The sequence below is a fragment of the Melitaea cinxia genome, chromosome 30, assembly GCF_905220565.1.
Source record: "Melitaea cinxia chromosome 30, ilMelCinx1.1, whole genome shotgun sequence".
NCBI classification, from domain to species: Eukaryota; Metazoa; Arthropoda; class Insecta; order Lepidoptera; family Nymphalidae; genus Melitaea; species Melitaea cinxia.
In genome coordinates, this window is record NC_059423.1 from 439820 (window position 1) to 450864 (window position 11045).

At 37.8% G+C, this 11045-nt stretch overlaps 1 protein-coding gene across 1 annotated transcript in view; it reads right to left on the reverse strand.

Annotated features, from left to right (window-relative positions):
* The window catches only part of LOC123668291 (ubiquitin carboxyl-terminal hydrolase 4-like), a 44154-nt gene extending 34115 nt beyond the window's left edge, over positions 1–10039 (reverse strand). Inside the window, exon 1 of the mRNA XM_045602056.1 lies at positions 9731–10039. The gene's annotated coding sequence lies outside the window, so the exon portion shown is untranslated. The remainder of the gene's footprint in view (positions 1–9730) is intronic.
* Positions 10040–11045: the final 1006 nt, after the last annotated feature.

Below are 11045 nucleotides of genomic sequence, written 5' to 3' on the forward strand. Positions count from 1 at the left end.
GCGGTTCGGTACGACAGAAGGAAGAGCGGTATATACTTGTCCCAATCTTTTTGTTTGTCGTCTACCAATTTCGCTAAATGCCTCTCAAGGGTCTGGTTAAATCTCTCAACCATTCCATCAGACTGTGGACGGTACGCGGTGGTCCTCGTCTTATGCATACCCAAAATTCTGCACACTTCCTGGAATACTTGCGATTCGAAGTTCCTGCCCTGATCAGAATGGATTTCTAGAGGTACACCAAAGCGACATATCACTTCTTCGACTAACTTAGAAGCGACTGTTGTAGCTTCTTGGTTTGGTATGGCGAACACTTCGGGCCATTTGGTGAAGTAGTCCATGACGACCATAAAATACTTGTTTCCTGATTCCGTTACAGGAAATGGCCCCGCTACGTCAACTGCAATTCGTTCCCACGGTGCACCGACGTTATACAACCGCAGGTTCCCACGGCTCCTGGTCTGAGGTCCTTTTACAGCAGCGCATGTAGTACATTTGCGGCACCAATCCTGTACATCATCTCGACAATGCAACCAGTAGAATCGTTCTCGCACTTTTATTAACGTCCTCTTGACACCTAGATGACCTCCTGATACGCCATCATGTATTTCGCGGAGAACATCTGGTACTCTCTTTCTTGGGACAATTATCTGAAGGTGGAACTCTCTGCCGTTAGTCTTCTCCCATTTCCGGTAGAGTATTCCGTTTTGAAGTATCAGACTGTCCCATTGAGCCCAGTACGCCTTAGTGACAGCGCCAGTGGGTGCAACCTCACTCCAGATAGGTTTTACGTCACCCCGTTTCTTCCATGTGATGATGTGCCGAAGGTCGTCATCTCTTTCTTGAGCCTCCCTCATAGCATCACTCTCCCAGATACCCAAAGGACTTGTTCTTGTTAGCTTTAATGTTACTTCATTAGATTCTTGCTTAACACAATGTTTGCAGTCTTCCGAACACGGCCTTCGTGAGAGTGCGTCGGCATTCCCATGCATTTTTCCGCTGCGGTGTTTCGTCTTGAAGTCATACTCCTGATCCCGGGCAGGGGGCGAAGCCCCTTGCTTCTTCAGCTCCTCTATTTGTTCCTCGATCCTCTTCATCCTTGCTATCTGGGTCTTCTTCTGCGGACAGTTGAGCTGAAGATGGCCCCTCTCGCCGCACTTGTAGCACATGACTCCATAGCTTTTCTTCGTGGGAGCCTTCGCCTCTTTGACTTCCTCAGAAACCTCGTGGATCTTATGGGTCTGCCGTATGTCATGGCGAACAGCCTCGACCTCTAAAGCATGCGCCAATGCTTCCTTTAACGAGGTGTGGTGACGAAGCCTCACTGCAGCTCTGACCTCCAGGTCTTTGATTCCGTCGACAAATGCTTGAACAATATTCGTGTCTACCATCTTGGTGTCTGCTCCTGGGTATGCCTTTCTGACGAGTTTCTCAATTTCCAACGCCCATTGTTGTAGCCCTTCCCCTGAGCGTTGGACTCTGTCACGCAGTTGGGCACGGAATACGTGCTCCAGGTGTCGCTCCCCGTATCGGGATTCAAGTGCCTCCATCAAGTCTTGGAACCCGTTTCCTGTATGTGGCAGTGCTTCCAGAACCGATAAAGCCTGCCCTCTGAGCGCAACAGTGAGAGCGGTCAGGCATTGTTCTTCCGTCCATCCGTTGGCAATAGCAACAGCCTGGAATTGTCGACGATAAGCGTTCCACGAAGTAGTGCCGTCGTATGGAGGCACTTTCACTTTTGGTCCTTGCGCCACTACGGTAGTTCCGCTAGACATCACGATTCCCATGGTTTCAAGGCGTACTACTCTCTTCTGTAGTTCAGTGAGGCCGGTTTTCACATTTTCAAGATCCAATCCTAACCCGGCAACTCGTTCTTCCACTACGTCGACATCTTTTCGAAGCTTAGTCACCGCGTCGCTAACATCTTTTACAGCCCAAAGCGTTTTTTCTTGGAGCTCTTTTTGTTGCTCTTGTAATTCTTGCAATTTGAAATTTGTTTGCTCTTGTGATTCTTGCAAAGCACTACGAATTTCAACCCTTTGCTGCTCTTGTGATTCTTGCAATTTGAAACTTGTTTGCTCTTGTGATTCTTGCAAAGCACTACGAATTTCAACCCTTTGCTGCTCTTGTGATTCTTGCAATTTGAAACTTGTTTGCTCTTGTGATTCTTGCAAAGCACTACGAATTTCAACCCTTTGCTGCTCTTGTGATTCTTGCAAAGCACGAATTTCAGCCCTTTGCAGCTCCATTAATTTAATTAAATTTCCTAATTGAAGAGCCACTTGAGAGTCTGTAGAAGCTACGGTGTCGCTGGTGGACGTGGTAAGGTAGGCGGATCCAGTGGGCGGAGCTTGAGACAAAGTGGGCGGGGCCTGAGCCTGAGTGGGCGGGGCCTGAGCCCGAGTGGGCGGGGCCTGAGCCCGAGTGGGCGGGGCCTGAGCCTGAGTGGGCGGGGCCTGAGCCCGAGTGGGCGGAGCTTGGTCCCCAGTAGGTGTGGCCTCCGCAGCTCGTTGTGCCCTTGTCCTGACGCCCTTGAAGTCCTTGGAGTCTTCTCTCGGAGTCAATGGCATCTCCAAATCTCACTTCCGACACCAGTTGTTACGTGTTAGGGTTCGAAGGATTTGGAGAGAAAGACCTGCTGACTCTTTTCAAGACTTTATTCACTAGCACTAGGTCCAACACAAAGCACTAGGTTCAAACACTAAGCACTAAGTTCAAACACTAAGCACTCACAATGTCCTCAGTCGTAGCCAATGTCGTAGGTTTCGCTAGTACCACTCTTGATCACTAGTTTTCACTCTTGAAGTCGCTTCGAAGATCGCTCAAACTGAACTGTACTCGCTCGCCTCGCTGCGGCTATTTATATCGGCCGAGACGAGGCCCAGACCATTCTGGAAAGTTCGCGCATGTACCCGGTTTTCGAGACTATACTTCTATATAGTTCCACAATAGTACCTCTAACGCCATCTAGTATTGAGTAGAGAATTTCATGTTATCGCTGTCTTTGTGTGGTTTCGATGGTTACCGCTAGATGGCGCTAGTTTCTTTGTGTGTTCGTAACAATATTACAGATATCCTCCTCCTATATGGGGAAAGAGGCCTATGCCCAGTAGTGGGATATTACAGGCTGAAGCATACATATAGATAAAAAGTGAGTTATCTTGTATTCGTTTTACGTATCTACTGATATCTAGGTAATTTTCTGTAAATATACACGGCCGATTTTAGTATAAACTATAAGGATATTGTTTTATTATAGGACAGAGCATTATTTCATCATCCATTAACGTAGATAATACAGAAGACTTTAAAAATAATTTTATTTATTGACCTTTCCATTATTTTCAGGAAAATTTCTGTTTCTGAAAGGTGTCAATTTCATTGGTTATTCTCACTTTAGAGGGTATATTAGTATCAATAACGCCTTGTAGGCCAAGCTATATTGTTTAAGTCCTTGTAAATAGAACGAAAAAGCTGTACACTTTTACTTTGTTAGTACACACAACACAAACATAATATGTATTTATATGGTGCTTCTTTCGCTAATGGTGTAAATATGGTTTGATCTTGACTTTAATCTATCTCTAGGGTGTATTAGACGATACACAGGTCGGAGGTAAAAGCTTAACGGTTTTCGAGTGGATCTTATGAGTTTACAATGTTCTTTAATCAAAAGCCTTATTTAGACTAAATTGATCTGTACAAATAAAATTGGAGTGTCTGTTTGTAATATTAAAATAACCGCTTTTTACTAAATGCATATGGATGTTTACACGGTACATATTCCAAAATAACATTTTTTACAATTTATGTCTGTCTGTCTGTCCGTTTGTTCCGGCTAATCTCTGAAACGGCTGGACCGATTTTCACGGGACGTTTCGTTGGTATGCACGCTGTGTGTCACTTTTTTTTGCCCTGTACTATAGCCAAAGATTGTCTGCTAGAAATCGCTCTTTTAGTGATAAGACCGCCTTTGTACATCTTCCTCTAATTGTACTAGTTTTGTTTGTATCTTTTAATGGTGTGCAATAATGAATATTATTTTTATTATAATAAATTGTTTATACGTATGTTATTTGTAATAATCATTATCAATGTCTCCCCACTGTATATATATATATATATATATATATATATTTTTTTTTTTTATTTTTTTTTTTTTTTATTATACTTTTTTATATATATATACTTTATTGCACTAAAAATAATGTACAGAAAAATTATACATATAGTTGATGGCAAAGGTGACTTATCTCTAGAAGAGATCTCTTCCAGTCAACCAATGGTCATGAGAGAGAGTGTCATATAGCGGGGAACACAGTGCAAGAATTAATAACATAATAGCTAAAAAACTGTAATATATTACATACAGGTATAAATACATACACTTACATAGATACATATAGATATCATACATATACACATATATCATACATATACATATACACACACACTACTTACATACATACATATATACACATACATACGTACACACATAAATACAAATATATGATATAATATTATAGGTAATTATATACTTACATATTCATTAAGTAGATGATTGTAAATCGAGTTGAGAAATAAAGTGCTCCTTTAAAACTGTGCCTCAGTGAGCACATTAAGCTGTCGGTTCCGGTTGTTATCAAAGACACCCGATGGTCTTTTTTTGTACAACTTGGTGGACAAACAAGCGTACGGCTCACCTGATGGTAAGAGATTACCGTAGCTTATAGACGCCTGCAACACTAGAAGCATCGCAAGCGCGTTGCCGACCCTACGAGAGCTCTAGCCACCTTACTTACCACAGGAATACAAATGCTTGAAAGCAGTATTATTTAACTGTAATCTTCTGTAAGGTCGAGGTACTTGTCCAGTCGGACTGCTTTCAGATTTTCAATATATATATATATATATATATATATATATATATATATATATATATATATATATATATATTATATCAACAATCAGTTGATCAGCGTGGTGGATTAAGGTTCGAGCTTTCTCTTACATATAGAAAGCAGTGAAATGTTAATGTTATTCAATATTCATATATCAAACACATACATTATTACATAACATGTTAACAAGAGTATATTAACTAGTATTACGTGAGTGTAAACATTTATGTAAATCCTAGCTGTACCCTACGCGCGTTGCTACGCTTTTTTTTTTGGTCGTCATCACAGCAGCCTTTCGCAGTCCACTGCTGGACATAGGCCCCTACAAGTTCGCACCGAAAATGGCGTGAACTCATGTGTATTGCCCATAGTCACCGCGCTGGGCAGGTGGGTTGGTGACCGCAGGACTGGCTTTGTCGCACCGAAGACGCTGCTGCCCGTCTTCGGCCTGTGTATTTCAAAGCCAGCTGGATGGTTATCCGGCCATCGGTCGGCTTTTTAAGTTCTAAGGTAGTAGTGGAACTGTGTTATCCCTTAGTCGCCACGGGAAGAGGGGGTGGCTGTATTCTTTGATGCCGTAACCACACAGCATATATTTTTGGTCGTACTAACTAAGAAATCTTTGTGGTCTCAAGCACAACACTTTGCTGAAGATCATGACATGATCAAATGGATAGCTTACGATTCTATAAGGGACATACAAATAAACAATCATTTTTATATATATAGATTCATACTTATATTAGGAAGTAAGAAGCTAATGTTTTTGTCTAGTTCGGACTAGATACTTAGCAAATTTTAAATTTGTTTTTCTACTTTCATTTATACTTTTTATTAAATTCTATTGAATAACCACTTTAGAGAGTTTGTTTTGAGATGTTGTGTTTTTGAATGTTTATATTTATTTATGTAATGGTCATTAAGATCATTTTGTGTAAATTTTTTTGGTATTATTTATTTTTATGGAATATATTTTTATGTTTTCGTTATGTCAAAAGGAAATGCTTATAGCATATATAATTTTTTATTACTTTTAGAGTAGTTAAGAATGTTTTTGCTTATCCACTTATTACAATTAGATATGCGCTACTATAAATCATTTTATGAAAGGAGATTTATAAAAGAGTAGCTGTGGAGATTCTCGCCGATTCTTCTCTGCAGAATCTACGTTCCGAATTGATGGTACCTTCACAGTAACTATAATTAAATAATTGAAAGTTATATGTAATTATTTAATTGTATAATGACGACTCAAGTGCTTTTGAAGTCCACTTGAAGATAATTTTTGATTGACGAAATTTACTTACTAAAAAAAAAAAAAAAAAAATATTAAAAAAAAAATTTACTAACTAAATTTACTTACTAAAGAGTTTTTATTTGTTTAAGTTTCAACATTATTCATAGGTTTCAATGCTTATAAATCCAACATTTTAGTGATTAAACTGAATATCAACAACTTGCTATACACTAAAATATAATTAGTATCTCTAGTAATTTACATAATTTCATAATATGTATATTTTGTATATAAATAAAAATGCTGTGAAAATTTTGTCGCTTAGAGCTAAACTCGAAAAAACACTATGAAATATATGTATTTATCATATATTTGTATGTGTCGGACTATATTTATTATATATTAAGGTTGCACATAACACTGGGTATATTACCTAAGTCTGTAGTGTACCCAATGTATATATAAATTTTTATTTTATTGTTTGATTTTTTTTGCTGCCTTAACTTTCTTATAATTGACGAGTTTTTTTTTTTTTAATTTATTTGTATTATTATTTATGTAATTGACATTATTTTGACTTTTGTAAGGTGATATCACCTTAGGACGAAATAAATGTTTTTTTGGAGACGTGAAGAAAAGGGAGGATCCTCCAACCAGACGGGTGTCGTGTCTGGCGGGCTAACGGCCCTAACGGTTGTTGTCGGGATCTTGTATATAGTATACTTAATAACTTTGAAAACTCTGATAGCGCGATGTAGCATACTTCAGTTTTTCTCTAATTACGTAGTTTGTAGTCGTTCGTATTTCGCGCGATAGATGTCGCCACATCACTCCCCTCCGAGACCGGAGGTCGATAGCAGGTTGAGTCGTCCATTCATCTTGTGATGCTTGCCGGGCCAGTGGAATGTTCCAGTGAGTCGGAACCAGATGCCGCATAGTTCACGGTGAGTCGGAACTGTCTGCGGTGATGCTGCATATGCTCCAGTGAGTCGGAGTGGTGCAGTACTGCGTAGTGGCTGGCTGCTGCGTCGACCAGGAGAGAAGTTCGTCTCTGCTTGCTGGCCGGCCGAAGTGCAGTGTGCTGTGCCAAAGTCGCTGAGAAGGCTGTGGGTGATGACCAGGAATGCGCGTCCGCTGCATGCTGGTGGTCAGGATACCCGTAGTAGCCGTAGATGCTGGCTGGCTGAAGCCGTAGATATTGGATGCTACTCGCTGCTCGAAAGCTTGAGGAAGTGATGATGACGATGAAGGTTGCGCTGATGTTCATGCTCGGGATCAAGTGATGATGACGTCATGACGACGTAGCATGCGAAGGCTGCGCTGATGTTCATGCTCGGGGTCACCAGTTTGTAGTGTGAAGAAAAGAACGTGGTGTGAAGAATCGCGTTCGCCATCGAAAAGGGAGGATCCTCCACCAGACGGGTGTCGTGTCTGGCGGGCTAACGGCCCTAACGGTTGTTGTCGGGATCTTGTATATAGTATACTTAATAACTTTGAAAACTCTGATAGCGCGATGTAGCATACTTCAGTTTTTCTCTAATTACGTAGTTTGTAGTCGTTCGTATTTCGCGCGATAGATGTCGCCACATTTTTATTTCATTTCATATTTTAGCGATTCTAGACAGTCTTAGCGCTGCTGGTCTGAAGTTAAACTATTGTAAAAAAACGTACATCGATAAGAAAAAAAAAATATGTAGTACAGAGCATGGGCAACTAAGATCCCGTGGATGTTGTTAATAATATAAAAAACTCGACCATAACTGGACGGTTTTTTTTGTTTTCTAATACTTTGTAGATACTTCTTATGGAATGAAAATTTGAAACAATTGCGCAGAATATTAGAAAATTTTAGAATATGTAAAAACTGCTATGTGGTTACAGCAGTGAAGAATATAGCCACCCCATCTCTTCCGGTGGATGCCGTAAGAGGCGACTAAGCGATAACATAGTTTGGCTACCACCTTGGAACTTAAAAAACCGACCGATGGCGGGATAACCACCCAACTGCTGGCTTTGAAATACACAAGCCAAAGACGGGCAGCAATGTCTTTGGTGCGACAAAGCCAGCCCTGCGGTCACCAAACCTCCTGCCCAGAGAGGTGACTACGGGCAACACACATGAGTTCACGCCATTTTTCGACTGCTAGGCTAAGGTGATGAATTCAACTTCGAGTATTTAATAGTTCACAAGAAAGGTCAGTGTCTGATATGTCTGATTGACAGGGACCCCATCCATTTGCCATAACATCTGCCCGGTTATCTAGTTATGTTTAATATATAATAAACCTGAAGATTTTTTTAAGTTAACCATGCTTATCTTAGGAATTGATCAAGTTGACAAATTCTTTTAGAGTTGCATCGCCATGTATCGAGTATGGTTATAGGTAAGGTAAGGTATATATTATACTATCACTCTACGACAAATAGGACCGAAGTGTCAATGATATAGTCACGTAAATTCATATTAAACTCTGATGTATCAATAATTTTGTACGCTAATTTGTGTGCAAGAACATTATTTAATATTAGCGGCACTTCGTGGTTTGCTTGCTTTGTTTTGCGTGATTTCCGATTTTATGAGATTGTGAAAACCTTTTAAGAATGTTACATTAGCATATAGAGGTAAAGATAATAATTTTTTTTTACAATATACATTTTATTAAGATTACAGACTATCACGAGTATATTACTTAGGACTAATGGAATTCTTTAGTTTTGAAGTTTGAATTTATTGAATTGTAAATTATTTTTTTGTTTTGTAATAGTATGATTTTTATAGATGTATTATAAAAATAATAATTGTAATGTTGTAATGTATTATAAAAATTAACTTTAATTTAAATTAATTAATTACATAATGTTGTAATGTATTATAAAAATTACCATTTTAAAATTTTATCAACATATATAAGTTTTTGTTTAAATAAAATAAACTTTTTAACAAAAAAATTTCGAAATTTTTAATATTTAAAAAAAAATATTTATATTTTTTATAAGACTTAGAAGCAATAAAAAAAAAATATAGAATTTTTTTGTAATCATTTTTTTTCTTTCTCATTAAAACAAGCATTCCCTTTTTACCTTTGTTGATATAATTAATATAAATATTCTTTTAGCTATAAACAAATGTAATTTATCTCTTACTTTTGAGGCTCGGAATTTTTTACTCAATTTAATGTTTACTATAGCGATTATTCAATTATATATGTCAAGGTCGTAACTCTGTCACTGATCGGAGATTATTGTGATAGTTATAATATAACTTCAGAAAAAGAACAGTTTCATTATAAGTGAAATTTGACACCTCGCTTCTTCAAGGCCGTGAGGTCTATTGGAAAGATCGCGAATAAAAAAATTTTTTCTTCCCTTTCAATTCACTCACCGAGACTCCCGTTTGCGAATTCACAAAACACACTGAAATAGCAATCCTCGTTTTATTTTTAGCAACTCCAAATAAGATTTTGCATGACACACGGCCCGCTTCTATACCAAGCACTCACTCAATACATTTCTTTCCTTTAAATTATCACGTGTTCAGACGTAAAAGGAATCGATAAACAATAACTGCATTAGCGATAATATACTGGATACTCACGATATAATAAAATATTCTCGTAACCAAAGCAACAATCTACGATATCACCGCACTGTATCGACTCGAAATTATTCTATTCGATAGCACTCGCGTCGGATAACGTCCCAGTTACAAACGTATGTTAAATTGATGAAAATTGGAGCGTAAAAGTGAAATAATATTTTTCATCTGCTCTCATGTAATTTTAGAAGTCTCCATCGTGTGACGTCACTCAAATTGTTGGCAATCCTATTTTTGTACTACTTCCGATACGAATTCTTCAAGGATTGTAATCCTTCGTACATTACAATAAAGCTTATAGTATACCTAGTTGGTGACAGTTGAAGACTTTTGTGTAGTGCTGCCAGTGATAATTTTTTTTGTTCGGTCAGTTTACGTATGACGTAATAGATGACTCATCGGTCAGCTGAGTAAATAATTAATGATATAAAAATACAAAATATTATATTTATCAAAACAATATAAGTATATAAAAAATTACACTAACGAAAACGTTAATGAAACAAAATTTAATAATATAATTTAAAATTGATTCTTAAGATTGTCTATTAGCAGTTGTTCTACTTGCTCATAGATGGCTTTGTACGTAATAGTACAAAATTTTATTGCTAGATGGCGGTATATAATAAAAATACACATCTTGTATCAAATATTTACATAATTCTTTGAATTATTTTAGATTAATACACCAATTAGTAATCAAAATATAGGCCTTTAGAGTTTTATAGGAAGGTACTTATCATATCTTAGAGCGGGTTGACGAATGGAGTAAGTAATCGAAATTCTTGTCGCAATTGACGTTGGTTCCTAATTATTAGTTTTCTAGTCAACCAGAGTTCTGACGTCCTGACTTTGTTAGTGACATTATTTAATTATAGATGGAGCCAGTTTTACTCTATTTGGACAGTGTGAATATAGAAACAATACGTATACAACTATACACTTGAGTCGTCTCCAATCTACTGGTTGTATTTTAATCCCCAACTTAAAAAGAGGGGTGTTATAAATTTGACGCTAATGTCTGTCTGTATGTCTGTCTGAAACGTCGTAGCTTTCGAACGAATGGACCGATTTCGATGCGTTATTTTTACGTGCAAGTTCTCTTGTGGTGGTTTGATATTTTTGCATTTTCAACATAATAAAAGTTTTTTTTTTTTTATTTCGTATAATTATTTAAGTAAAAGCTTCACGTGTCAGAATAATAGTTTTTTTTTTTTTTTACTTTTTAAAGGTTAGTTCTTAACAGTAACTTGTTGCGTTTTAGTTTTGTCTGTCAGCTGTGCGGTTGTGGTCTGGAATTTCATTCAGTAACACG